The sequence below is a fragment of the Oxyura jamaicensis genome, chromosome 9, assembly GCF_011077185.1.
Source record: "Oxyura jamaicensis isolate SHBP4307 breed ruddy duck chromosome 9, BPBGC_Ojam_1.0, whole genome shotgun sequence".
NCBI lineage: Eukaryota > Metazoa > Chordata > Aves > Anseriformes > Anatidae > Oxyura > Oxyura jamaicensis.
In genome coordinates, this window is record NC_048901.1 from 18,717,614 (window position 1) to 18,743,026 (window position 25,413).

At 41.1% G+C, this 25,413-nt stretch overlaps 1 long non-coding RNA gene across 2 annotated transcripts in view; it reads left to right on the forward strand.

Annotated features, from left to right (window-relative positions):
* The first annotated feature begins 217 nt into the window (after nt 1-217).
* Nucleotides 218-25,413, forward strand: part of LOC118171399 — a 186,491-nt gene continuing 161,295 nt past the window's right edge. Inside the window, exons 1-2 of one of the 2 annotated variants that reach the window (XR_004753187.1) lie at nt 218-637; nt 20,292-20,430. This is a non-coding gene — a long non-coding RNA (uncharacterized LOC118171399). The remainder of the gene's footprint in view (nt 638-20,291; nt 20,431-25,413) is intronic. The other variant, XR_004753186.1, reaches the window with a different exon arrangement.

The following is a 25,413-nucleotide window of genomic DNA, read 5'->3' on the forward strand; positions in this document are numbered from 1 at the left end:
CTGTCACTGCTTAAGTTGTCTTTGAACCCCTGCGCTGAGGGTGACCCTGTTCTCCAAGCACTCCCACATGTTCAGCCAGTTATCCTCTACCATGGCTGCTCACCAGGCACCAGGCCTGAATGCGTGCTAAGGCCTGGCCTGGCGATGGAACAACCCGGCATCCTGGGGTGGATGAGACATCCTGAGACTGCCGAGAGGTTCATACAGAACGAATGTGTCAAAGAAGAGTGTAGGAGAGCTTAAATGAGACCTGTGTGTACTGCTTCAGCCACATGGGCCTCTTAAGAAGATGCAGTTAAGGCCTTGCAGCTGAAGGTGCGCCACAGCTGCAGGGCTGAAGACCCATTGGCTTCCCCTGCAAAGCTGTTAAGGTTAACTCACAGCACTTGCAGCTCTACTGCAGTAGTTAGAGAGAGGTTTGTGGTGTCTCAGAGCTTAGTTTTCCCCCATAGCACAAGGGTAAAGTTATCCTTAACTGCCCAGTCAGATCTACAAGGGGCTGACAAATTTTGGTCTCGAACAGGGTTTTTGTGAGGGGCAAGAAGGAAAATTGGTTGTTCTTGTGGAATCCCTGTTCTTTTGCTTACTTTTTCTACCTCTGAGGAGAGTCAAGCCACCAGAAACACTGCAGGGGAGGGTACGTATCTGGGCATTTGCCTCCATCAGGAGTGATCGTGGTTGTGTGCTTGGTCAGTGCTGTGTTTGTCTGCCCTCACTGCAGAATGGTCTCAGCCCCGGCAACCCGAGGCCCTTCCTGATTTCTGCTTGCTGTCTGCCATCTACTTCCATCCACGTATTTGGTGTATTAGCTACTCTGGATAAAGTAGTCCCTTCTTGCACAAACTTGTTGTATCCTTTATTGTGCTAACTCTGCACCCTGTGTTTTAATGTCAAGTTGGCTCTGTCCCCTGCCATTTCACTTGCCATTTGTGCTCAGCTCCTGACTGCTCAAAAAACCCTTAATGCTGACCTGTATTTATTGATGATTGAGCTTTTTGTGGCTTTGTGAAGAAGTCCTTGCTGCTTTTGATCGTGGAGGGAATTAACGGAGAAAACCGGCACAGGCTGCCTACCTTTTTGAAATCTTAAGAATGAAGCTTTCTTTTCATTTAACATCTTATTGGAGGCTATTTTCAAAAATTATAGAAAAGCTCTTCATTGTGCAGCATACATCTTGAAAAGGCTTTTTAAGCATCAGTGTAATCCTTAGGAGTTGTGGTGTGGGTTTTTTGTTGTTGTTTGTTTTCAGAAAAACTTTATCCAATGCTGTTTTTAAACTTTCTGTAAGCTCTGATGAAGTAACACAGAAAATCAGAGAATAAATTACCATCTTCCAGTCAGCAGAAGCCCCCAGGTTTTACCTCTGACCATACCTGTTTGTTACAGGTGTGGGAGATCAGACCAGAGGGAAAGAGTGAACAGAAATAGCTGATGTACTTAGGAAGGGGGAACGAACCTTGTTGAAAATGATGAGCTACCGTATGTTGTTAAAGGCAATCACAATGTGAAGCACAAAACCATCATCGCCCCCAAATGTCTCTGTTTGCAGGGCCTGGGGAACTTTGTACTCGAGGTGTTAAATGAAAATTTGAAGTACTTGGCTGGCAATGTAACTCAGCCTGCTAATTCTGTGGGTAGTTCTTGGAACTGATGAGGGGTGTCTGTATTGCTGTTGCAGGCTGCCCAGGCTCTGAGTGGGAGTAGTGAGTGCATCTCTTAGTGGGTTCTCTGATCCCTAGTATCATGTTCTTATTACTCTTATTTCTCAACTACATGTAACAAACAGTCTGGTCAACATGGTGTAAAGCAGCTTTGTTATGTTCTTATTCTGATAATGTATTTTAGTAACAATAAGAGGCCGTAGTGGCTTCCTGGGGAATCCAGGCAACAATAATTAAGCATATCTTCATGCTGAGTCTCTTGGGAATGTGCTTTTGAAACCTTGAAGTTTTCACAAAAATCACGCTCGTATTTAGGAAGCATTTTGAGTAATATTTTGTAAATGTTAGTTAGCTCAGACAAAGGAAACCAGGAAACTGAAATTAAAGAAAACTCTGAGCATAAAATGTTGTATATTGCCCCACGACTGCTTGCAAAAGAGGATGTGTAGCTCAGACTTTAAAATATTGCAGCCTCCAGGTTATTTTGAAAAGTGAAAATAAGTGCAAATATCAGATTCTGTGTGAAGTATTGCCAGTCCATGTGAGCAACTATCTGAATCTTAAATTTCCTAGTCCTTAGGATGTGAATTTAAAAGTAAGGCACAAGGTGTTGTGTAGGGTCATTGCAAGACTCTTGGGACTGCTCACAGAGGCCGTGGCATGGCCAAATCCTTATTGCACCTTATTTGTTGCCCAGGTCCAGCTCGGCTTTTGGGGCTGTGCTTTGTTCCTGGCACCTTTCCTGAGGGCAAGCAGCTCGTGGTAGTCCTCATCTGCCTCTCTGCTTCTCGTAGGCACCCAGCCGATTTGTCAGGTGTGCGGCACTTCTTACTCTAGAGGTCAGTATAATGTTAGGAATGGAACTGCTGCGTACCCGATCCGTTTTCCCTGATGAGATGTTCCAGAGTGAACTCTAAATTATACTGCTTCCAATATAAGATGGAAGAGAAATTTCATACTGGGGAAATGTAGTTGTAAAAGCACAACAGCCAATATGGGAAGCTCAGAGGGCGTTAAAGAAAACAATCATTGAGCCTCTTTGTTGAATGGAAGTTATGAATGCACTAGTAGTAATTTTCTGAAGCCATAGACAATAACATAATGTGAGTGGGTGATGGAAGAAATTACATAGGGTGAAATTTAGAGAGCTGACAGCAGCCTATGCATCACTTAAGACCTATTTCTGAGGGCTTAATTGCATCTTAAATAGCACACAGGCCTCGTGCTCATCTTCTGCATAGAAACAAATTCCATCTAGAATGAGCACCGTGAGCAGAACATGGAAAATGTAATCTGATCAGCTGTAAAACTGGGGAAAGGGTGCTCTGTACTGAGAACAGATGTGGGCAATGCGGATTTCTGTTGTAGCACGCACTCTGTAAAGGTCTAATGCTGTGTTTCGTCATCGGATGCACTGATGTTAGTCCAAAGAGATACCATGAGAATATCAATCTTTAAACAAATGAGAAAACTGAGTAATGAGCACACCCCGGGACGCTGCAGTAATGTACTCCATTTGTGAGCTACGTGGCTGATAACACTAAAAGCAATCCCACTTATGATTGCTTCAGAGGCATTTGTATTATTTTGGGCTGGCTGTCTACGAATATTCAGACTTGGTGGTAGGAAGGCTTAAAAAAATAAATTTTAGCTTGGTTGTATGGCTGTGTAAGAGGAATCAGGACTGAACAGTCATGCATTTGCTACAAAATGGTTGCATGCTAGTTCAGTAAGAGAGGAGCCAGAGCTCTGCACACACTCCCTGAGAGAGATCAAGCTGGAAAGCCACTTTGCACAGTGCATATTGAACACTTTTCAGTCAGTTCCCAGAATGTTTAAAAAAAGGTATGGTGGGCCGAATTAAAGCTGAACCACTGAACTCTTCCTTATCTTTACATGCTTGGATTTCTTGTAATATTTAACTTTTTCTTTGCGTTTCCTGGACTTAGGATTCTTAGTTCTGAGACGATCAATATTCCCTTGTAATGTATTTTGACATATGTTCCCGATAAGCTTTTTCAACTTGATGTTCTAACAAAGGTTATTTTTGTCAGAAAAGAAAAAGTAAATTGGTCTCCTTATGTCCATTTTTGAAAGCAGATATGGAGACAAAATATTAGGACTACACTAACAGTGCTTTTCAAAACACAAAGCTTAATGAATTTAACTATTAATTGAGAGGCAACCTGCAAATCATTGCTGTGCTCTGGAAAGAGATGTGTTATTCGGATGCCTGTTAAATAGTCTGCATGAATTCTGTTCCGGTTCAGGGTTTGTTCACAAACCATTCACAAATTGTCTACTTCTATTATTCACAGTGTGTGATTAGGCATGTGGTATATTTTCTGCTCTCCGATTTAATGACTGAAACATTTTGACAGGGAATAGCAAATGGTGAATGACAACCAGTAAACAACATACAACTTGGGGCACTTGCAAACACTTTCAAGAATATTAACAATCGGAAGAACCTTGCTGAAGCCTGGGTAGCCTAACCCCTCCGAATGATAATGATTCACATCTCCATCATTTGGTTACAGATGTGTTTAAGTCCTGATGCATTTGCCCAGCTCTGTGAAGCCTGCAAGTAAAATCATTTGCAATGAATGATGTATTTCTGACTCTCTTCAAGCCTTACATTACTTGTAAATAGTCTAATTCTGAAACTTGCCCACAAAGGAGCAAATTCTGACTTCCATATCAGTATGAATAACTAACGGAACACACGTCTGTCCTACAGCAGGACTGTTGACACAGAGATAGGTCCCATATTCTTGTTTGAGGTATAAACATGATGCAAAAGTCAATTTAACAGTCTACATTAACGGTAGAAATGCTGCATCTCCGAGAGATAAGACTAAGTTGTGCTCATTTAAGGATATCCGGATGCTTTTCTTCCAGCATAAAAACTAGCCTTGTGTTAGTTGATAAACTTCAGTCTCGGTTTCCATGCAAAACCTATTGCATTTCTTCACTTCTCCGGCTTGGCAACCAAAAAACAACCCTATTCCAATCCTGAAGGCTTTGAAATGGTGGATTGTGTGTTTCTCACACAGAATGTGTAAATTTTTTTTTTTATGCCACAGCCTGAGGTCCTCGAACTGTATAAATGATTAAGTTTTCATAACACTACAGGCAAAATTCTTTCCCTTGATCCATGCTGTAGACATCTTTTGCATTTTCTGCGCACATGGTACTTTCATTCCATCAATGGGAATTCCACATGCTGAATAAGGAAGAAATATTTGCATTCTGGATAACTGCCTTATTTGGGCACTTCTTAATACTTTCTCGGGCAAAGCTCCTGCTGACTTTGATCTTGTTGGCAAGCTGCCCCCTGAATGAGAGTCCCTGGTTTAAAGAGTTGGTAAATGGCATTTTAACGGCAAGGGTCAGCAACAATTGCCGTGCCATTTTTCTTGCTTTCCCCACCACAAAGCTATCATCTGAAGTAAGGCGCTGCAGTTCTTTTTGGAAGATTAATAGTTCCCTGCTAGTAACAGATTTTCCACTAGCCAGAAAGCAGCACACCCACTGATGAGTTTATCATTTGAACTTTGAATCCAGTCGGGAAGTTGAGACGTAAACTTTCCATGATGGTGATTTGTGGTATATTTCCAGTTTTCAGGGTCAGGTTATTAACCGGCGTAACAGTGATATAAGCACATGTCGTTGAGAACATGAATCAGATGAAGCATCTGACAAAGACCTCACTGTGCAGGCAGCTTTCCTAGGAGGCTGTGGAAGTCTGATGTGTGCCATGAAGCTCCAGGTGTCACGTTTGAAAATACCACAAGTATTAACAACCTGTGAGTGTATATAAAACCTGGCAGCATTTTTGGTACTTAGGATTTAATGCAGTGGCCTAACAAAGGATTTTGTTTTGTTCAAAGATATGCACTTCTTAGTTTTTCTTCGCTTTTCCCTATCAGTTTGAGGGAGAAAAATATTGACAAGAAACCAACCCAACTGCCTGAATTGGGTAGTTTATAACTCCTTACGTAGGAGGAACATTCATCACTTTGTATTTGGTAATAATGTTCTGTGTTCCTGTTAAAATGAAGATAATGAAAGGGTGTAATTGTCTACAGATTTCAAATGCTTGTCCTGTAGGTCCTAAAAAGTAGCACTTGAAAACATATTTAATCTGGAGAAAACTAGTGGTGTAAAAATAAATATTTATTGTCAAGCTTTGAAACACTGGAAATCATTACACAGAGAAAATTCTGATGTGTTTCTGTCCTGAACTGGAATAAAAAAAGAAAATCTTCATGAGTGTTGTTCTGAAGAGTAATGTAGTGTAGAAATACTTAACCTTTTGTTTAAGACCAGTATAATGTTACAACTGGGCACATGTTATGGAAATTTTATCTTGGGTGTCTCTTGCCTCCATTCAGCTGCAGGGATTAGATATTTTTGCCTCATGGCGTATCCCATGATACGCCCTGTTTTATGGCTTCCACAAAATACTAAATGCAGGGAAGAAACAGGAAAGTACATCCTGTGGCAAGCTTTCAGTCTTGCAAAATCTGGTTTTTGTGTATCATTTTTCCCCATTACAAATCACTTTGAGAGAGAACTCCTAGCCCTATGAATAATATGAAATTCAGCTTCTTATTTAATAGACATACTCAGCTGTGCTATGGCAAGTTCTCTCTGTATCTGTGCTGTAACGATCTGTTCAGACCTACTGTCTCAGGAAGAAAGACTGTCCTTTGTCTGCATTCAAAATAATGCTGCATCCCGCTTCTGTAGAGACTCCTACTCAAACAACTCGATGCAAACTGCAGAAAGAGTGTGATTCATGTGCAGTGAAGTCACACACATTCTGTGGGGTAGGTAAATAGCATGTGAGATTTAGTAGCATGTGGGTTCGACTTGAGAGAAGAAATTTCTGTTTTGATTCCAGTGACTTAAGCCATGCCCAGGGATTGAGAGGGGAAGTCTTTTAATTGTGGTTCTGCCAATGATCTGATGAAGATAGTTCCTATTTGGAGCTGGTGTTGTATATTTACATGCCACCCACTTTTAAGCACTAGCTCTCAAAATACGCAAAATTTTTATCCTTAAAATAAGACACTTAATTTTCCATGTTGCAAATGTGGAAGACTGAAGGGCTGGGAGAAGCAGCCTGCCCTTGCTCCTCTGAACGCTTTGCTTTAGCTGCTAGGTGATGCAGCAACTTCTGTTCGTGTCGCCTGAAGTCATGGGTGGCTGTGTGGAGACAGGAGCTTGGAGTCTGGCATATAAATTAAGAATGAGTAATTGGAGAAGACCCCCACTTCTCTAGCAGCAATACGCAGACCAGATAATAGGCCTTGGAAAACTAACAAGATGATAGGGTTTCCAACTTTACATTTTGTAATTGCTTCAAATGAAACCCCATTAGAAACAGCTGGTCTGATTCTCAACTGATATAAATCATCATACATTTTCAGATTTAAATAGCAGTTGGCTGGCCTACCCCAGATGTAAGCTCTGGCCCATGTTATGTGATAGCTATCAGCTTGGAATGGAAACTATGGTGCTACTTTTACAGGCAAATTTATTTTAATGTATTATCAGGAAAAATCCAGTGTATTTCCAGTTATCATGTGTCTGAAAAAGCAATCACCAATAGAAGACTGCTAAGAAGGCATTCAAGTAATACACGTGTGCACATCATCACTGCTCAGGGCAACTAGATGAAGCTTGAATCCAAGCCATGAGTTGGTAACTGGTGATCTAGGGCCAGGTGCACTGAGCCAAGGACATCTTCGGCTTCCTGACTCCAAAGAGAGAGGTGTTATACTTCTTCAGTGGGTGCTGAGACCCTCAAGGAATGGAAATACGTTAAGATGACTTTCATTTTACTCAAAAGCTTTTTAAATCTGATTTAAACAATTTATTCAGTGAGATACTGTGATTCTCCTTTAAAAGAAAAACAACAAATTATATATTCTTTTTCAGTTGAGGATAGATTCTCATCTTCCTTAAATCCAGAAGAAATCACAAATCTGACCCTTAGTATTGTCTGTTAAGTGGAGTTTGGATGAGTGTTGAGCAGTCCATTGCTATAGCCTCTTCCAGCAGTGTTGTTTTATAGATTTTTGACCTATGTTGAAAGAATTCCTACTTGTGGATCTAAGGCCCAGGGGAATTGAGTTGTAGTATGCGAGGCTGGCAGTGATGCAAAATTACAAGGAGGTGGGGGGAGTTCACTTATCTCTAGTCTCTACTTTTCCGGAGAGTGTTTATTTCATAAAGTAGTGGGGGGGGGAAAAAGCACAAAGAAGCAGAACAGGATTAAAGTGGGATGGAGAACTGTTTTCTAATAACATGAGCTAACCACTTATCTATAAAAGATACGATTTTTATAGGCAATTGGTCTACTTGTGACCTAATTTAAACTAATTTCAGAGCAGTCGATGCCAATATACATTGCTTTAAAAGAAAGATTCCAAATGAGCTCACTCTGGGAATGAAACATCACTGAAGTTTGTAGATATTTGCAGCTGTGGGACTCATTTTAGCGAATAAATTGTCTGAAAGAATTGGATTCCAGATTACTTTCCAAATTAATGGCAACTTTCCTGTATGTTTGCAGTTTTACGGAATTCCATAATCAAGCAATGTAGAGCCACGTGAGTAATTAAGGGTTATAAACCTAAAGCCCTGTAGTACAGGCATCAATATAAATATACTCAGCAATAAAGGATTATTATGTTAATCTGTATATATTGATCTCTTAAAAAATATGAAAAGGGCCCTGCTCAAAATCACAGGATTTATAATGGGACATTAGTCAATTAAAATTGTCGCATCACAGAGGACATATCCTTTCTCTGATGAAATAGCAAGTTAGCAAAACAAAGCAAATCATAAGACTGCAGTGGACTTGTCTTGTTCCTTGCTCACACTTCTCTCAATGTAGATGGTGTAAATTACTGCTCACGTTATTGCTATTTACATATTATTTCCAATCATCTATTTCAAGTTAGCCTTGCCGCAGTTCAGCATGTGAATTGCATCCATGGCCAGGGACTGTTTTGTCACAAGTGTTTCCATTTGGAGTTAAAATTGATTATGTATTTTTAAAATTGATCTTAGATCTTTAAAGGACTTGTTCTATCAGAATTTTAGGTTAGGAATGCATTTTATTTTGCAGTGCTCTTCTGAAAAAATGAAGGTAGTATATTGGGAATCAAGCGTGGGTGGAGAAATACAAAATGGATGACTGGTTTGAAGGCTGTGTAAATTAAAAGCCCCCTGTGAAGTGTTACTTTATATTTCGGTATCTTAGAAGTCATGTTCTTGTGCTTTTCTGCCGAGTCTTAATGACCAAAATTTACTCTCTTCAAATACGAAGAGCAAGGATTTCACATAAAACGTCCTTCCAAGAGGAGTTTTGAGAAGTCATTAATACCATAAAACCTGTTGTAAAACTGGGAGGGTGCCCAGGTGGTGGGATAACAGGATAACATACCTGCATTGGTAAAATCCAATTCCAGGAAGGGAAGTAATCCAGAACCGACATCACCTGCACATCTGTCCTGGTGAGGACTGCATTGCATTCCAGGCTCAGTGAATCTGGAGGGGGCTATACCCCTTTCTGGACTACCTAGTGAGACTTTTTCACCTGCAGCTTATGTTATTTTATTGATGGCCACGTTTCTGAATGCAGGTATGTTTAAATATCCAGAAATAACTGGTCTCGTTTGCCCCTTTTTCCCCTGCCCTCGATATATACCTGTCGTCTTCCCTGTCATGGATGAGAAAGACTAGCACCAAAATCTGATAGTAAATCTCCTGCGTGCTTATATGGTTGCTTCTTTCTCTTTCTGGATGCAAGTTCAGATTAGTTGCCAAAGACATTTATCAGTGAGTAGGTCTGAGGAGGGAGCATTTGAATGAGGCCTCTGCTTAGAGGCAAACATGGAGCCTTTAAATCACACACCTTGTGCTGCTCTTTAGTTTAGGACCTAAACCTGAACATACATCTCAGAATTTACTGGATTTTTATTAGGAGAAGCTGTTAACGGTTGCTTACAGCTTTTACTCATTTTAATCGTGCAAGATTTTAATCATCTAGGCTGAAATTAGGAAATAGGCTCAAGATCTCAAACAGTAAAGATCTTAGGGCTCTTCTCTCGGGTGCTATCACATGGAAGGAAAGGATGGGATAACTTCTTAGTTAGCTGAAAACATCAAGCTGACAAAGACTTGCATAAATAAGCAATCCAAATGACAATGCAGAGACACCATAGCTTGACTTGTCCTCCCAATGAGGAAAAGGGCGTTCCTCGCTTGGGGAACACCAAATGCCTGCTCAATTAATCTTTTGTTCATCTATCTGTCTCCTTCCTTCAAGCTGAGTGAAGACCTTAGGGTACCTCCTGGGGGTGTCTTCCCTGTATGCCTGGCATCCAAATTGAGACTATACCAGGACCTCCTGTGAGTACCTCAGCCCCCACGGAGGCTGGTCCTTCCTGCCTCTGATGTTCAGCCTCGCTGCTGTGCCAGAGGTTTTGGCAGGTCTCAAGCTGCTGAGGTCAAAGGCCATTAAGATGCTGGGCCTTCTGCCAGTAAACACCAAAAGCTCAGTTTTCAAGGCCCTGCCACAGTTTTGCCTGGAAAGTAATTATCTTAAAAATGTGGAGGAATAAAGGGATTTTTCCCCCCCTTTTAATCCCCTAGCATCTCAGTTTTTCATCTGTAAGAAGAGAACAATGTACTGCTGCTCATAAAAGTGAAGCTGCATGTTGTGTTCCTCATGAATCATGCAAATGCTGTGTGATGCCCCATATTCTAGTAGAGCGTACAAGGAAGGAAACAATGCTATTGTCATAGCACAGCCGCAACCAAGGCGGGAGGGAAAAGGCTGGGAGATTTTTCCAAGTGAGGAAATGCAAGTAAAGCACTGAGCAGTTGTTCTTCATGTAAATGTTATCCCCCCCCCCCCCCCCTCAGTTTTCAGTGAATGAGGCAGGGGATCCTGAGGAAATATGGTTTATTAGAAGTACAAGCCTTAAATTCCCATGCATAGCAGGATGGAATTAAAGCAACGATAATCATGGTGTTTCTGCACTTGGAGTACTAATTAAAACGAGATCTACAGGTATCTTTCCTGCTGACTTCAAGCCCCAGGGTAGGCCTGGATAAAACGGCACGGTGAGATAGGTATTAGTGGTGTCTGGGCATCCTTTTGCTAATACAAGCGACTTATAAATTCCCTTTTTCTGACAGCCCACTCATGGCTGGGTCCCTGCTCATGGCTGAGTCTGTGCTCACAGCCTGTTCCTGAGGTCAGGGCCCTGGTGATGGCAGAAGCTGAATGGCCCTTCAAATCCTGATGGGATCTGGGGGCATCGGGGGGAAGAGATGCACAGCAGAAGGGAGAGCTTCAGTGTGACTGTTTCAGCCTCCCAGTGAGTTCAGTTACAGGGTTCCTGTGGAGGAAGGGCTCCTCCGGTTTGTCTATCTCGGTCCTGTCCTCTCCCAGATTTCCCCATCACATAACCATTTCCATAAATGCTCATAAATTCAGGATACTCAGTAGCTGAATTCCCAGGCACGTTGCCTGTTTGATGCTGAAATATTTTAATTTGATCTCCCTCTCGAATATTCTGCTCGCACAATGGAAAGTTTTGACAGTGTCATTATCCTTGAGGCTGCTCAAGTGAGGATGTTGCCATTGTGCTGCCGTGAAGGCTGCCGATGAGAAGAGGTGGTATGACTCAGGCTTATTAGAAGGTATTAAACCACTTCATCTTTCATGCCTACAAGCAAAACCTGGGGAAGGCTGTGGGTGGCTTTAATGTTGGTGTATTTTTTTTTTCTTTGTATTTCTGTTGCTCAATCAACGTTAATGCACCGTAGGACAGTTGGAGGTTTTTATTTAGCTGGAGCTGTAAAAGTGTTTGTTCCCCTCAAATTTCATCTATTTTTTTTTTTTTTTTCCTTTGTACCACCTTTCCTTTGTACTGGCATCATCTGCTCAGCTCTTGGAGGGTTTTGAACCCAATTACGATGAGTGTCTCTTGCTGCCTTTGTTTTCTGTGCACAGTTCCTATATTCCCATTGGCTTAGGTTAAATTAGCTCAAACCCAGCCTGTAGCCTTAGCAAATCTAAGCTTCAATATGGGTAAAAACATTCCTAATTTTTAATATGGGAGTTGTCTTGCTGACTTGGGAACTTTGTGAGCTTTTGCAAGCAGTCATCTTGTTTTCTGTATGACCTTTGTTGATGTTCTTGCACTTTCTGCTCTTCTCTCACATTCTTCTTTGCCCAAGATGTGTAGTTCACGGTTTAGCACCTTGGTTTCACGGTTCATTAAAAAATTGGCCTGTCCTTACTGTTTTTACTTGAGCAATTTTTTTTTTTTTTTTTTTTTAACACTTAACCTAGTTTAGGACCAGGCCCTAAAGCACTGGGGTCTTATGACTGCAAAATAGAACTGCTTTTTCCAATGTAGGCAACTCCTTTCCACACAAACCTCCAAAATTAATACTGCGTGAAATTAAACTTTGGTCCAAAATGCAGGAAGGGAAGATTTCTTTTTATGAAGATTTTCTGTTAGAATATCTTCTCATGCCAAGTGCAAAAGAAATATTTTTGAAACAACTTAGGAAGATCAGACTTGTTGTTTCAAGCTATGAGATTTAAATACGTACATAATATTTTTAAGCTTGTTTTCCTTCTTTTATTAATCCTCCGAGGCAATTCTGTGATTTGATCTGGATTTACAAATAACTTCAGTTGAGAAAAGAAGTTGTTTTTCAGAGAAATATTTTATTCATAAAAAGACTCGCTTGGCTCTCGCAAGGTAGCATATGGGCCTGTGTAATTCCTTTCCGTGGGATGCGTTTAACCCCGGGTGATGAGCACGCTGTCAGCGCTTAATAACTCAGTGGAGAATGCGTCTGGAATGACGTTCGTGGGGTCTCAGCATATTTTCTACTTACCTGCAACAGACCCTTACCTGAGGAAGTTGGGCTGCCTTGGGAGCAGGCTCCCTGGTGCAGGTTTCTCATGTTGCCAAAAAAACCTTTTCATGCTCTCTGGTTGATAGCCCACAAAAAAACACCTGCCAAGGAGCCCCGTACAGCAGAAATGATCTTCAGACCTCAGGCTACCATAAACTGAGCAATAAGTGTGCTCTTTGTTGCTGAACCAGGCTTCCTTTAAAATTCCTTACCGCCTCCTTATTGCTTATTACCCTCCCATAGAGATCAGGAGGTAGGGGAATGATATAAAGTTGGGTAGTAAATTGGAGAAAAGATGACCGCGGGGTTCCCCATTCCTTAAGAACATTTATGCTGTGCTGTGTTGGAAGCTACTCCAGACCATAGGCCCGGCCGTACTTCAGAGTATGTTATTATATTAATTTTAATGACTGAAGAAATGAAGAATACTTGGACAGCTGAAGTTCTAATACAATACATAAGACTGAATGAAAAAAATTAATTTTAAATGGTTTGCAGACATACAAAAGGTTCGTTCATTGCGTATAACATGCTCAGTAAAATAATATCCTTTAATGTGCTGAACTCTTCATGCTTTTCATGAGGCTGCATCTAATTGCGCTGCTCAGAGTTGACTAATTCTGCCACTGCTTTCTTTTGAGAGAAATAGCATTCCCAGACATGACTAACACTCTAAGTAGTCATTAATTCTTAATTAATTCAGAATGAAAATTAAACTTCTGTACTGTATATATCAAACTGAATAGCATACAGAATATATACGCTCAGGTCATTTATTTTGAAATTAAATGTTAGGGGGGAAAAAAACACACCTTAAAATGATAGCAGCAGCCAAAGCATTTACTAATATAAATATTGGGTTTCTGGTCATCTACGTGTTAATGTTTTATAATAAGACTTTGTTTTTATTTATACTGCATGATAAAGCCCAGCTTCTGGGAACATTTTGCATCTGAACATTAAGAATGAGCTTACCATCGTACCAGTGTGAATGATCCTCTGCTATTTATGTTTGCCATGAATATGTAACCTAACAGCCTTTGGTTTGGGTTTGCCTTAATTAAAGGAGGTGGGGAGGTTGTTCTCCACATAGATGTTTCCAGCTGAATTCAGGCTTTCTGGGGTGAGGCTGACCTTTTCCTCAAGCAGCAAGAAATCCTACCTTATGGGTTTTGTGGGCTCCTAGAGGTAACCCGTCGGACAGACTGTCCTATAGCCGTGTTTTGTTACGGTTGTGGCTACAGAACAGGCCGTAATAACCTGGGTTAGCAGACACATTTAGAGTGGGTCGGCTTGACACCGAACCTTCTTCTCCGAGCTGGATCTAGCTGTGTCAGCACCTGGGGCCTCAGGGACACAGTGCATGAGAGCATCAGGGAGTTCTCCTTTGCATCAGGGGGACAGATTTGGTAACCAGTGTTTGTCTGGGAGCCCTGGGCACAGTTGCCTGCTGAAAGCATTCAGTCAGCTGTAGGCCTGTGCAATCTTTCAGCAGTAATTATGTGCCAATGGTCACTAAGAGGCAGTTAAACACTGTACAAGTATATTGGTACCTTCCCTCAGATAAAATTTCAAGTCAATAAATTCACTATATTCTTACTCCGAACAACAACTATAAAGAGCAGAAATACCAAGAGTACTTGGTGAATATTAATAGGAAAAAATATATGTTTTATTCAGATATACACCAGAATCCGTATGCCAAAACAATTGGTGGGACATCTTGATGTCTGATTCTGAGGAAAATCCAGCTTTACAGCCCTGCGTGCCTTTGATCTTTGCATCAGGAGTGATAAGTAATGAATTCTGGAAGAGGCTCTGTGGGCATTTTACATACAGCAGAATATGAAAGGAAGTAGTGTCTTTGAAGGAAGGCACGAGTTAAATACAAATCGTTTGTTAACGTAAGAAGGGGGTAAATTAGTTTAATTCAATATGTAATATAGCAAGAAAGGCCATGAAAACCAAATGAAAATTGCTGTGACAAATTGTCCAGATTGATGATGTGGAAAGTGCCAGAAAAGGTGGAGCATGGGATCTTCAGGAAGGAGCTAGCTTCCCTAGAAGATGAAAATAAAGAAACAGTTCAGAGAATAGGCTAATAAGACGTTCAAAGACCCTGCAAAGACATGCTCGGTAATATTCCTTTTGAAGATCCAGAACTGAACCCAAATCCTACTGGGACGTTTTATCATGCAGGAGGTTATATTCATCTTAAAATTCATCCGTTTGCAGCTTTTGAACATCAGACTGAGCAGCTGTTTTTCTCTTTAGTCTTTCTTTTTTTTTTTTTTCCTTTTTTTTTTTTTTTTTTGGCCAGGACCTGGCATTATGTATCTCCTGGACAGCAGTCACTGGACATAAGTTTACCTGATCCCTTGTGGTAACTAGAGATGTCCTAAAATTAAACCTAATGAAGAGCTCAGGAGGGGAATCTGGCCTGTTCAAAGGCCTTTCCACCTATCCCTTAAACACAGAGCTACACAGAAATCAGCAGCTGTCTGCCTGCCAGCCTGGAGACAATACAATTCTTTCCAAGCCCCTGACCAATTTTTGTTTGTCTCTGGAATTGGTTGTTCCTGCCTCTCGCATTCAGTCTGTTAGAATAAAGACAGATGAATTTAAAACTATAATTTCAATGCAGCTCTAGCTTCTCGTCTGGTAATCAGGACACAATGTACTGCTGAGGATGCACGCTGCATTATGCAACTCGTTCAGCCTGTAATTATCCCTGACTCCCCCCCATCTCGTAGCAGAAGAGCTACAGACACTGACGTGGCTATTCCAGGTTGTGCAGCTCCTGCTGTTTGTTAATGGCCGGGGTAACAAACTATATGGGTGGTGGCGAGCTGGGGTTCAGGGACACAAAGGTTGTAAAAATCCAAGGTAGTTTATTTTCAGGGTTCTCATGAACACGTCAAAAATCTAATGCTTACAGCTCAGAAGGAGGATTCATGCAGTCAGGATCTCATAATGTTCCTAGGAGTGAGTGCTAAAATGCTTTAAACCTTCCCTTTCCTCCTGGCTCTTTGGCCAACGTTGACCTAAGAGGTCGCTTGAAACATTAAATGGTTCCAATACCCATTTGATACAGGGTTGTTCGAGGTCAGCTGAGTGATGGATTAAAGGAAAGAGGGGAAGAAAGTTTTATGAGCTGCTACTAGCAGTATGGAAAAGCAAGCGTATTAGCAGGTATAGCCAGGAGAAGTTATTTGACTTTCAGGAGGAGATCCCATCCCCAGACAGACATGTTAGCCTGGTATGTGACCTCCTTTCTACCCAAACGTGGGTGCTGATGTTGGTGGAAGCCGTACTGTCCTTGAGGGGCTTTTGGATCAGGTAGCGATGTGGGGTGTGGGGCTTCCTGTAACTTCTTAAATAAGCAGAATTAGCGCAGCCTTCCCCTGCAGATAGTACTAATATGGGTAATCACACTTCTGTGTAATTTAGGCTCCACTAAATTGAGTTTTTTTTTCAGGACTCTGAAATATTCAACATTATTGATTTCCATTTTCCCTTACTGTATTTCCAAACCGTTGCCAAATTCTGTTCCTTCAGTCAGTACTGCTACAAGGGCTCATTCGTGTTTCACACACCGTGTCCGAGAATGCTGTTCCCCGGGCAGGAGGATCCTAGGAGCCACCTCCTAGGAGCCAGGAGGTCACTGCTTTATGGCAGAAGGCATTTGCCCACTGCCATCGGGTGGCAATTTTTATTTTAAAAGTTGATGGTTTGGGTGTGTTTAGGTCTATTTTTTTTTTTTTTTTTTTTCATGAGCTAAACAAGATATAAGACAGCTCTGCCATGTGATGCAAAGTTTCTTCTCATGGATTGTGAGAGCTGTAACCTTGGGTTAGGTTCTGCTTTCATTTACATTTATTTAGATTTTGCTTGATGACAATAGCTACCAGTTAATTCTCTGCTGAATGCAATTGAAGTTACACGAGCCAGGATGTTCTCAATGAGCCTTTTACCTTTTTGATACTGAATCAGTTCTGCATTGTGAATGTCAAGAGCATTGATTAGCATGGCGTTAGCTATGGCATTATAAGTAAATGAAACATGAAATAATTTTTACCCTAATTTATGTTTAAAAAAAAACCTGAAGCACGGTGCTATTAGATAATTAAGCTTAGTGACAGACTTAAAACTTAAATTGTGGACTTTTACGTTGTTTTTTATAACTAAAACGTGTCAAGGCTAGAAGGGGAAAAAAGCAATGTAACAGGAATTTTTAATGCAGTGAAGGTTCACTGAAACATAAACGTTATTAACAGTGGTTATTAACCAGAACATATCTGCTTTGATGGAGAAATAATTATTTTCAGGTAACCGAATATTAAGCAAATGATCGCACCATTAAGTCATGATAAACACCAATAAAATACCACTTTAAAATTGTTAAGTGATAGGAAGAAACAAAGCATTACAACCTCCTGAAGGAGGAGCACTTCTCTGTTCTAGAAGTAACTACATTTTGGGATCAGGCTTTGGGTAGGTCTTGTAAGATGGGAAGTATTTACCTGCTTTTGCTCTCAGATGTAACCAGTGTCTTTGGCACTATGGGGCTTAATTTTACACACAAACACAGACTTATCCAAAATTTCAGAAATTCAATGAAACAATTTCATTGATTTCCAACAACTTCTTGACCTGAATTTAATTCACGTACAGCTGTTGAATTGTAGCCGATAGTACTTGACTGGTTGTAGGAAAAGCGAGTTTCTCCCTTCATCTCCATGAGGTTGCTATCTGCACACTGCCATGAGAATTTCTACAATAAATGAGACAAAAGAAGACAACCTAGAAACCTAGGCCTGGCTGTCATGCTTTGAATATTTACAAAGGCAAAATGATAAAGCAAGTCTGAACCCCCGTGGCAGGGGGGCTGGAATTAAATGATCTTTAAGGTCCCTTCCACCCAAACCATTCTATGAATGACAGAAGCATTGCTGTGCTGCCTTAAAAAAAATAATTTAAAAAAGAGAATTACTATATAGAAACCAAACCTGCAAGGACTGTTTACCTATGAACCCTGTATGGGCTCCACTCCATAAACTCCTCCTCTGGGTATAATTATGGTATTTGACTTTTAAATCTCTACATGTGCCAGCACGTTGATGGCTGGAGTAACAATAATTGAGAAGTCTGATGTTACCTAGCAATGATGCAGTTTGTGCTTTACTGCTGTGTTCTGATGTTATGCCTAATAAAAGATGACAAGACTTGCTTTAAGTCTTAATCCATCAGCAGCACTATAATCTACTCAGGTGAGCTGTATTTTCCTTCTTGCACAGGTAAATGGTATAAAATTGGTTCATTTGGAGAAACTTGTTCTGGTAACAATTACTATGTATGCCAGTTTGCTTTTGTTCTCCATACCTGGCCCAGCCTCAAAAAAAAATGCTTATCACTGAGGAATTTCAGGTTGCCATAATTAGGAAGGATCATTCTTTGAAGAGGGAGGGAGGTCATCTTTTCCTCTCTGTGCTGAGAGGCAAGTGCATGTCAGGGCCTAGGGGACCAGCCGTGGCTTCCATGGACAGGTTTGATCTCTGCATGGACCCATCACCAGGGCTGAGGTGCAGGGCACTCATGCTTTTTCATCCCCATTCCTTGTTATTTAGGTGGTAAACCCTTCAGGGCAAGGACTGCCCCTCCCATGTGCACGCACTAATGCAAGGCAAAACAATACCAACAGGCAGAGCTTCGTAAATGATGGTCACTTATTTCTGGCTGGTGGTGACAAGGTGCTGAGCGGAGAGCAAAACCCATTGCTACCTTGAAAAGCTGGCTGCCTTCGAGCAGAGATGCCTTAAGACTTCATGGCAGCCCTGAACTTTGCTGCCTGAAATCAGGTAGAGGGGAGAGAAGGGGAAAAGAGACATCATGGCAAGTAAGGGACAGTCACGGTGCTCCCTGAGGAGCCCTTGCTCCTCCTCCAGCATAAGCAAAGATTTGAGATGCTCTGGTCTCTTCCCACCAATGCAGCAGTAGTATGAAACTTGTTTTTTACAGAAACCTGTAAATCTGATGCAGGACATAACACCTGTCCTCCTTTCCTCCAAAAACTGTTGTGCTGGTTGGAAAACCACAAACACATGGGGAAACCAGACAGCCTGTTACATCTGTGCTTAGCCATCGGTGGCATCACCTCTTAAAGCTGTGGAGAGTAACTGCGTGTTACCAACACTGCCTAGTCATTGTCCAGCTACAGCTCCTGCTGTAGTTCCTGAACTAAAATTCAATTTTAGAGACATGTATGAAAAGTGAATTATTTTTCCAAACGTTAAGCTTGAAATATCTGTTTGTTTGACCTTCAGCTCAGTCAGAACTGGCGTGAATTCAACCTCCTGCTAAATGAATACAGCCTATTGATTTCAGACAGACTTACACCAGTTTGAATATGTTTAAAAGGCATTCCTTCAGCTTTCTGAAGCTTATAAATCAAAGAATTGTAAGGCTGTTGGGTGTGGGTTACCTGAACAAGATATTGCAAATACAAGTCCTTTTTGTGGATGTTTCTTAACAGATAATATTTTTCACGTGGTAAGGTCAGATCCCAGGTTAGAAGCCTAATCCACATGGCAGTCTGGGCTGTCAGTTAATATTTTTATTTCACTTTTCACTTCTGTGTTTGTTAGAGTAGAACCAGTCAAGACTTCTTGACTGAAAGGCAAATGTACAAAAGTTTCAATTGCGCTCCAGTCTCCCAGTTGGGTTTAAAATAAAAAATAAAATAAAAAAATAACATCTAAAAAATATAATTGAAGATTTTATTCTTGTAATTTCTTTATGGAATAAAAATATTGGTTTTCTGACCTACTCTTTTGAATATAGGATTTTTGCATGGCATTTCACTTTCCTAGAAGTGACTGAGTTTCAGTGGCAAAGATATATTAAGCGTTTAGGATACTCTGAGTTGTGCCCATCCTCATATATAGTTACTGGAGCTGGCAGGTTAGAGTAAGCCGAGTGGTTTTAAGGTCAGTATGAGGTAACTGAGAACATGATCCAACAGCTGTCAAACACATCTTTTTCGTTTGGTGGGGGGAAGGGGGCTCCTGCTGGATTCAGTGAGGTTTCTAACTACGATGTTACAGCAGTAGTTACATACTTAGCCTATTTAATCTTCTTGTATTTTTAGTATAATTCCTCCCCTCTTGAATGCATCCATAAAATCTACTTGTTCTCTCTCTCCATTTCAATATATGGCTTTAATTTTTAATCTTTTCTCCAATGACTCACTTTTAAATTGAAACCAGACGTTATTGTGTGTATTTATTTCATGCCTTTTTGGTGATTTTTGAAGCCTCAATAAGAATTACATTCTGTGCTTCTCTTTTCCTCTTGCTTTTGATCTATCACTCTATGGTCAGTCATTCTTCACAACCATTACTATAACCCTTTCTTGTCAATTTGTCCTGAACACGAGGTGACTTATTCAATTATCCCTCTTCTGATTCAAGTTTTCTCATCCACGTAATCAAGACAAGCTGACCAGCAGATGGGAAATAGCTACCTCCACGACTTCAACACAGGCTTTTCTCTTTGTCCCTTTGGTACCTGGAAGGCTGTAGCTAAACGAGTGTGAAATCATCAAAAAATTGTCCAAAATGCTGTCTCTAACTGATAACAGCTTTGTTTCTTCTTTTTCACTTGCAGGTATTTATGTTCTCCCATGGCAACACAGATCTGCTGGTCATGAAACACCTACAGATGTCATTCTGAAACTGCCCAGCCTTTAAAATGGCTGTAAACTCCACGTTGGACAACTTTCAGCACCGTTTTCCAGAATGATCAAGTAAGTCTGCTTGATGTTTTTTTTCTTCTTTTAATGATTCTGGTGTCTTCTAATCATTTACTCTATTTGTTTTTTGTTTTTTTTTTTTTCATGTCTTATAATAAAATGTGTGCTCACCATTAGAATTAAAGAACTCAAATAAATGCTTAATTTGTGTTTAATAAGGTATTCATTGAACGGTATGTTTTCCAAATGGTACGAGATTATTTTAAAAGCTTAATGATGTTTGTTGGCCAAGTAATTAGTACATTATGCTGTGGGAGCTCAATAAAATTTGTAGCCAATGCTATTTAATATATGGCAACCAACCACTATTTTAGTTGTATCAAACTGCTGGGATTGTGCTGCTTAGAGGCCAACAATGGCCGTGAGGCTGGAAATGTGGCGTTCATGGTTCGGTGCATTTAATGAGGCATTGAAAATGTTCAGAGATGATGCTGAACACCTTTCTAAAATGCAGCCATTGGCTCGTCAGCTTGGAGAAGTGTGAATTGGTTCCAGAGTGGAACTTAACAGTGCAAAAGATACTGTGAAAATAGTACCTCTTTATTTTGGATGAAGAGCTCCAGTGTGGAAAAAAACTCTGGTCTTGATGTTCTTGGAAGAGCCATGTAATAGTGAGGATCTGCTGGGAGCTGTGTGTCAGCTGTCTTGTTTGGGAAGAAACATGATTTTGGGACACGAGCGAAAGATTAGATCACCTAATTAAGCACTAAACTGATAAGAGTAGAAATGAATTGCTCCAGTGTGTTGTAAGCTTTGAAAGTTAAGCTCTGAGCATTAATATAGAACATGTTTAAATGTGAACTGTGGCCTGGCAGAATGAACACAGGAGGATGTGAATGGTATGGCTTTGGTATGGTATTGTGTTTGGGCACAAAGTGGTATTTTCCAAAACGCTACTTGGGATCCTTAGCCTCTATGTAAAAGATGATTTAAGCACATGATCTCTAAGTGTATTGACTCCTAAATGAAGCCTGACCTCTAACTGCTTGAAGGCCAGCTTTGCAAAGGAATTCAAATGTTGATTTTAAGTTTGGGAATATGTAACTGGACAGAATGCCTACTTCTGTTGATTTCATATTATTTCCTTCTAAATTGCACTTGCTGTTCTCCTTAGACAGGTATGTAGTAGACAACTTTAGTATTTTGGTCAAATTTCTTCCCAGTGTAAGGACATGCACTTAACACAGTTGTACCCAGAAAAGATGTGACATCTTGCTTTTCTTTCTAGAAAATAAAGGGGGGGGTGGAACCCAGTCACCCTTAGATAGCCTGTTTGGACTTTCTTACCCCTTTAATCTCTGCATTTTAAGACACACAGAGTATAAGATACTTAAAAGCCCTCATTATTCTGTGTTTGTCATCTTGAACAGTCTTCACCATTAGCTTCTAAATGATCTAAGTCTTTCTATAACTGACTAGAGTGTTCCTCATTTACTGCTCCCCAGGCTTTAACACCATCAACTTATAAGCACTTCTTAATTTGCTTCCTGTTCTAATGTTTTTGTGTTCTGAGCTAGTTTTCTCCTTCTGTTTTGCTTCTTGCAATTTTGCAGATATTTACTATTGACCTTGAATTAGTTTTTTATTTAAAACAAACAGCATAATTTTCAGTTAAAAGAACCTGTGCAGTCTTCGTTATATTGTTGTACAATTAAGTGATATGTGACCGTTGCAGATGTGATGCTTTCTGCCATCCTCTGCCTCCAAACTTCTGATGTCCGAGGCACAAATGAAGTAACATCCTTCTAGCACCAGCCACCCCGTTCCTTGCTGCCACTGCACTGCGGGCTTGTTTCTAGTACTTTCACAGAATAGCCATTTAATTCCATCTACAGTAGTCCGGGCTTTCAAGAGATAAGTTATCAGCAGCCTTCTGACAAGGATTTTAGGCTGATACTTAGTATAAGTTCCTGCTGGCACGGCCAGCAATACAACGGCAAGCATAGGAATGCTGTGGAAGACCACTTACAAAAACTAGCCTGGTGCCCCTGGTATCAAGCTGCCAAGTGGCTGCCATCACTCCTGGACTAGGCTCATCTCGTGGTGTAACAGATGCTGTTATCAAGATGGTCGATGTGGCTGCCTGTTTGCATCCCTTCTTGGCTCTTTCATAATCTCTGGGAAAGAAAGCTTTCCTTAGGTCAGCAAATCTCTACAAAACCCTGATGAACAATATTTTCCTAAACCCTTGGCTGGATTCTGTTGCTGGCAGATAAGGTCTTGCCAACGCTAGAAAGATAAAGGTGAGCTTCAGGAAGTGCCTCAGTGAAGGATCAGTGGTGTTTATCTGCCGTAAAAATGGGTTATCAGTGAATGCCACGGATCACAAGGTGTTGAGCTTGGTACGGGACATATCTGGGTTAAAGAGAGAGAGGAAAGGACGTTGGGGACTAGAACTGCTGCTTGCCTGCATCTGATGGGAAGAGCAGAGGAGGGTGGAAATCTGCCTATGGAGGTGAAAGTTAGCCTTTTACTTCTGGGTGACAGAATATTCTCTTCTAGCTTAAACTCTCCTAAATCTCAGCAAGTTGCAAACATGGTGATGCACGTTTGTTTAGCTATTAAGCTGGGCAGCATCTGAGGTCTTGTTGCTGTGGTGTTACCATTAATTGCATTAGGAAGAGGAGATGTTACAGAAACTAAACAGAGACAAGCCCTTGTTCCGCAGAGGGCTGAAGGTAACAAGGGATCATGGCAGGAGAGAGGGGGGGAACTGCTGAGGACACTGCAACTGAACAGCAGAACTGTCAGCTCTTCAGCTGCATTTAGCTGCTTAATTAATAGGGTGCCAGTGATTTGTATTTACTATAGCAGAAGATGTTTCCATAGTTTTTCTTTTCACTTCCTGTTCCAAAAAGTTATGCTAACTCTGAGCCTCCCAAAACAGGGCACGATGCATTATTTCCAATGATCATGCAACAATAAATATTTTGTACCATTTTAAGGTTTTTACTTCTTGCTAAACTACACAGCATTAACTACAACAAAAAATGTCCAACAAACTTTTTTCCAAAACAAAGTTAAAAAAAAAAAAAAATGGTGAGGATTTTTTTTCCAAATAACCCCCAGAACAATTTATCTGCAGGGAAGATATATAGCACACCAAGCTGCGAGTAGTGGCACTGTCCACTAATTCTTAAGTGAGCACAGTTTGTTGACAACCTTCTGATTAAACTTTCCTTCTTCCTTCCTTTCAGACCAATTTAAATCAAAATATCGACAGAAACAATTTCTGTGAGGAAAATGGAAAAGTTCATAGGGTGGTTGAAGTTGCATAGCCTTTCCCATTAATGTGCCTGGGTGTTCGTTCAATTTATGTATTATTTATCTTGCCCCTGAGGTGTAACATGAATAACGTAAGGCACTCCTACTAGGCTTCTTGCATGTTGCGAAGAAGTAATATTGAAAATAGGACCGAGTTCCGCACAGCAATTTACCGTGACAAGTTCACTGTTATAATTGTACACAAAATGCTGTCAAAATAAGCATGCATTTCTTTTGTGGAAAAGCTGCTCAGAGGATAGAGCTGTGTTTCCAGCTCTAGCAAAGAGCTTTTCTTTGACCTTAGGCTAATCACTTCAGCTATCTCCATTTTTACTCTCATCTTTCACTCCTTTAATATTTTGGCCAAACACAGTGGTGCTGGGACTATTTGCTTGTGCTTATACCCATGCCATGACCCTGCTGCCTTCAGCCTTTGCTGTGACCTCTTGGCACAGTGCTAATGAGAACAGCCAGCACTCGCACCTCCCCTTGCAGTGGGGCTGCAGGACTAACAGCCTGCATCCACTGATGTCAGCATCTCTGTGACACAGAAATCCGCATCTCTGCAGGATGAAGCGGCGTGCCCCCACCCGTTATCACCTCCAGGCCAGGGTGTGTGAAGCAGGTATGCAGTGACACTATGGGAATTAACTCCCCACTGGAAAACGGCCGTGAAGGGACGTGCCTTCATGCTCTTGTGGAGCCGGATGATGGGAGCAAGGCTGCATAAGATGAATTGCAAACTAGCAGTGCCATGAGGAAAGCAATAAACATCACTGCTGGTTTTGTTGGGTCTGCTTCCTTCTCTCTGACCAGTGACCTGCGCAGGAGCAGGTCTCTTCTTTGCTGGCCCATCCTCTGGGAGAGCTCCTCATGAGCCAGTGCCAGAGGAAAGTATTACACAGCATTGACATCGCAGCTGGAAAAGGGAAAATGCTGCTTTTTGTGAACAACCCAAGGATTTGAAAGAGACAGGGCAAGGACATGCAGTAAGCTAAACACTGCAGTTTCTCCTTGCTGGTAACCAGAGATAGGACACAATCCCTGGGCTGAGTAGTGCTCCCGGTCATGCATGAGTATCTCCACCAGAAGTAACAAGGTTACTGCAGATTTATGCCAGTGTTTCCAGGAGAGTACTGTGTTTTGAAAAAATCTTTGAGAACCATCACTGCAATGCCACCGAGCTCATAAGAAGGATAAAATATAAATATTATTGAAGCCTAACGTAGCACAGACATCAGGATGATATTAAAGGAGTTTTTATCAGTAGCCTATCCAACATTTATATCTGTTGATCAATGTCTTTGCTAAATTAAATACATAAAATCTTTGCTTGAGAAATAACAAAAAGTCACGAACAATAGCAGCATTCAGGCAGCCTTAGTGGCATTCAGCATGACAAACTGCACGGGAAGATCGTTGTCAGAGCCCTGTAATAGTGGAAATGGCTCCCTTCACAGCACAGAGATATTACTTATCTTTCTTAAAGGCTGAAAGGCTGCTAAAAAGAAAAATCCCTTATATATTTTGCATTTACATTAGAGGCATCAGCACAGCAGTTAAGTGCCTGAGGTTTAGTTTCTGTTGCTCCTCCTAGGCTATGCCGGAGTGCTCCAAACTCCCCCCTCCAAGACAGGAACAGAAACCTGAACAAGTGTCACTGTTTAACACGGTGCCACGCACAAAAGAGTGGGGAGCACTTTCTAAGGCAGC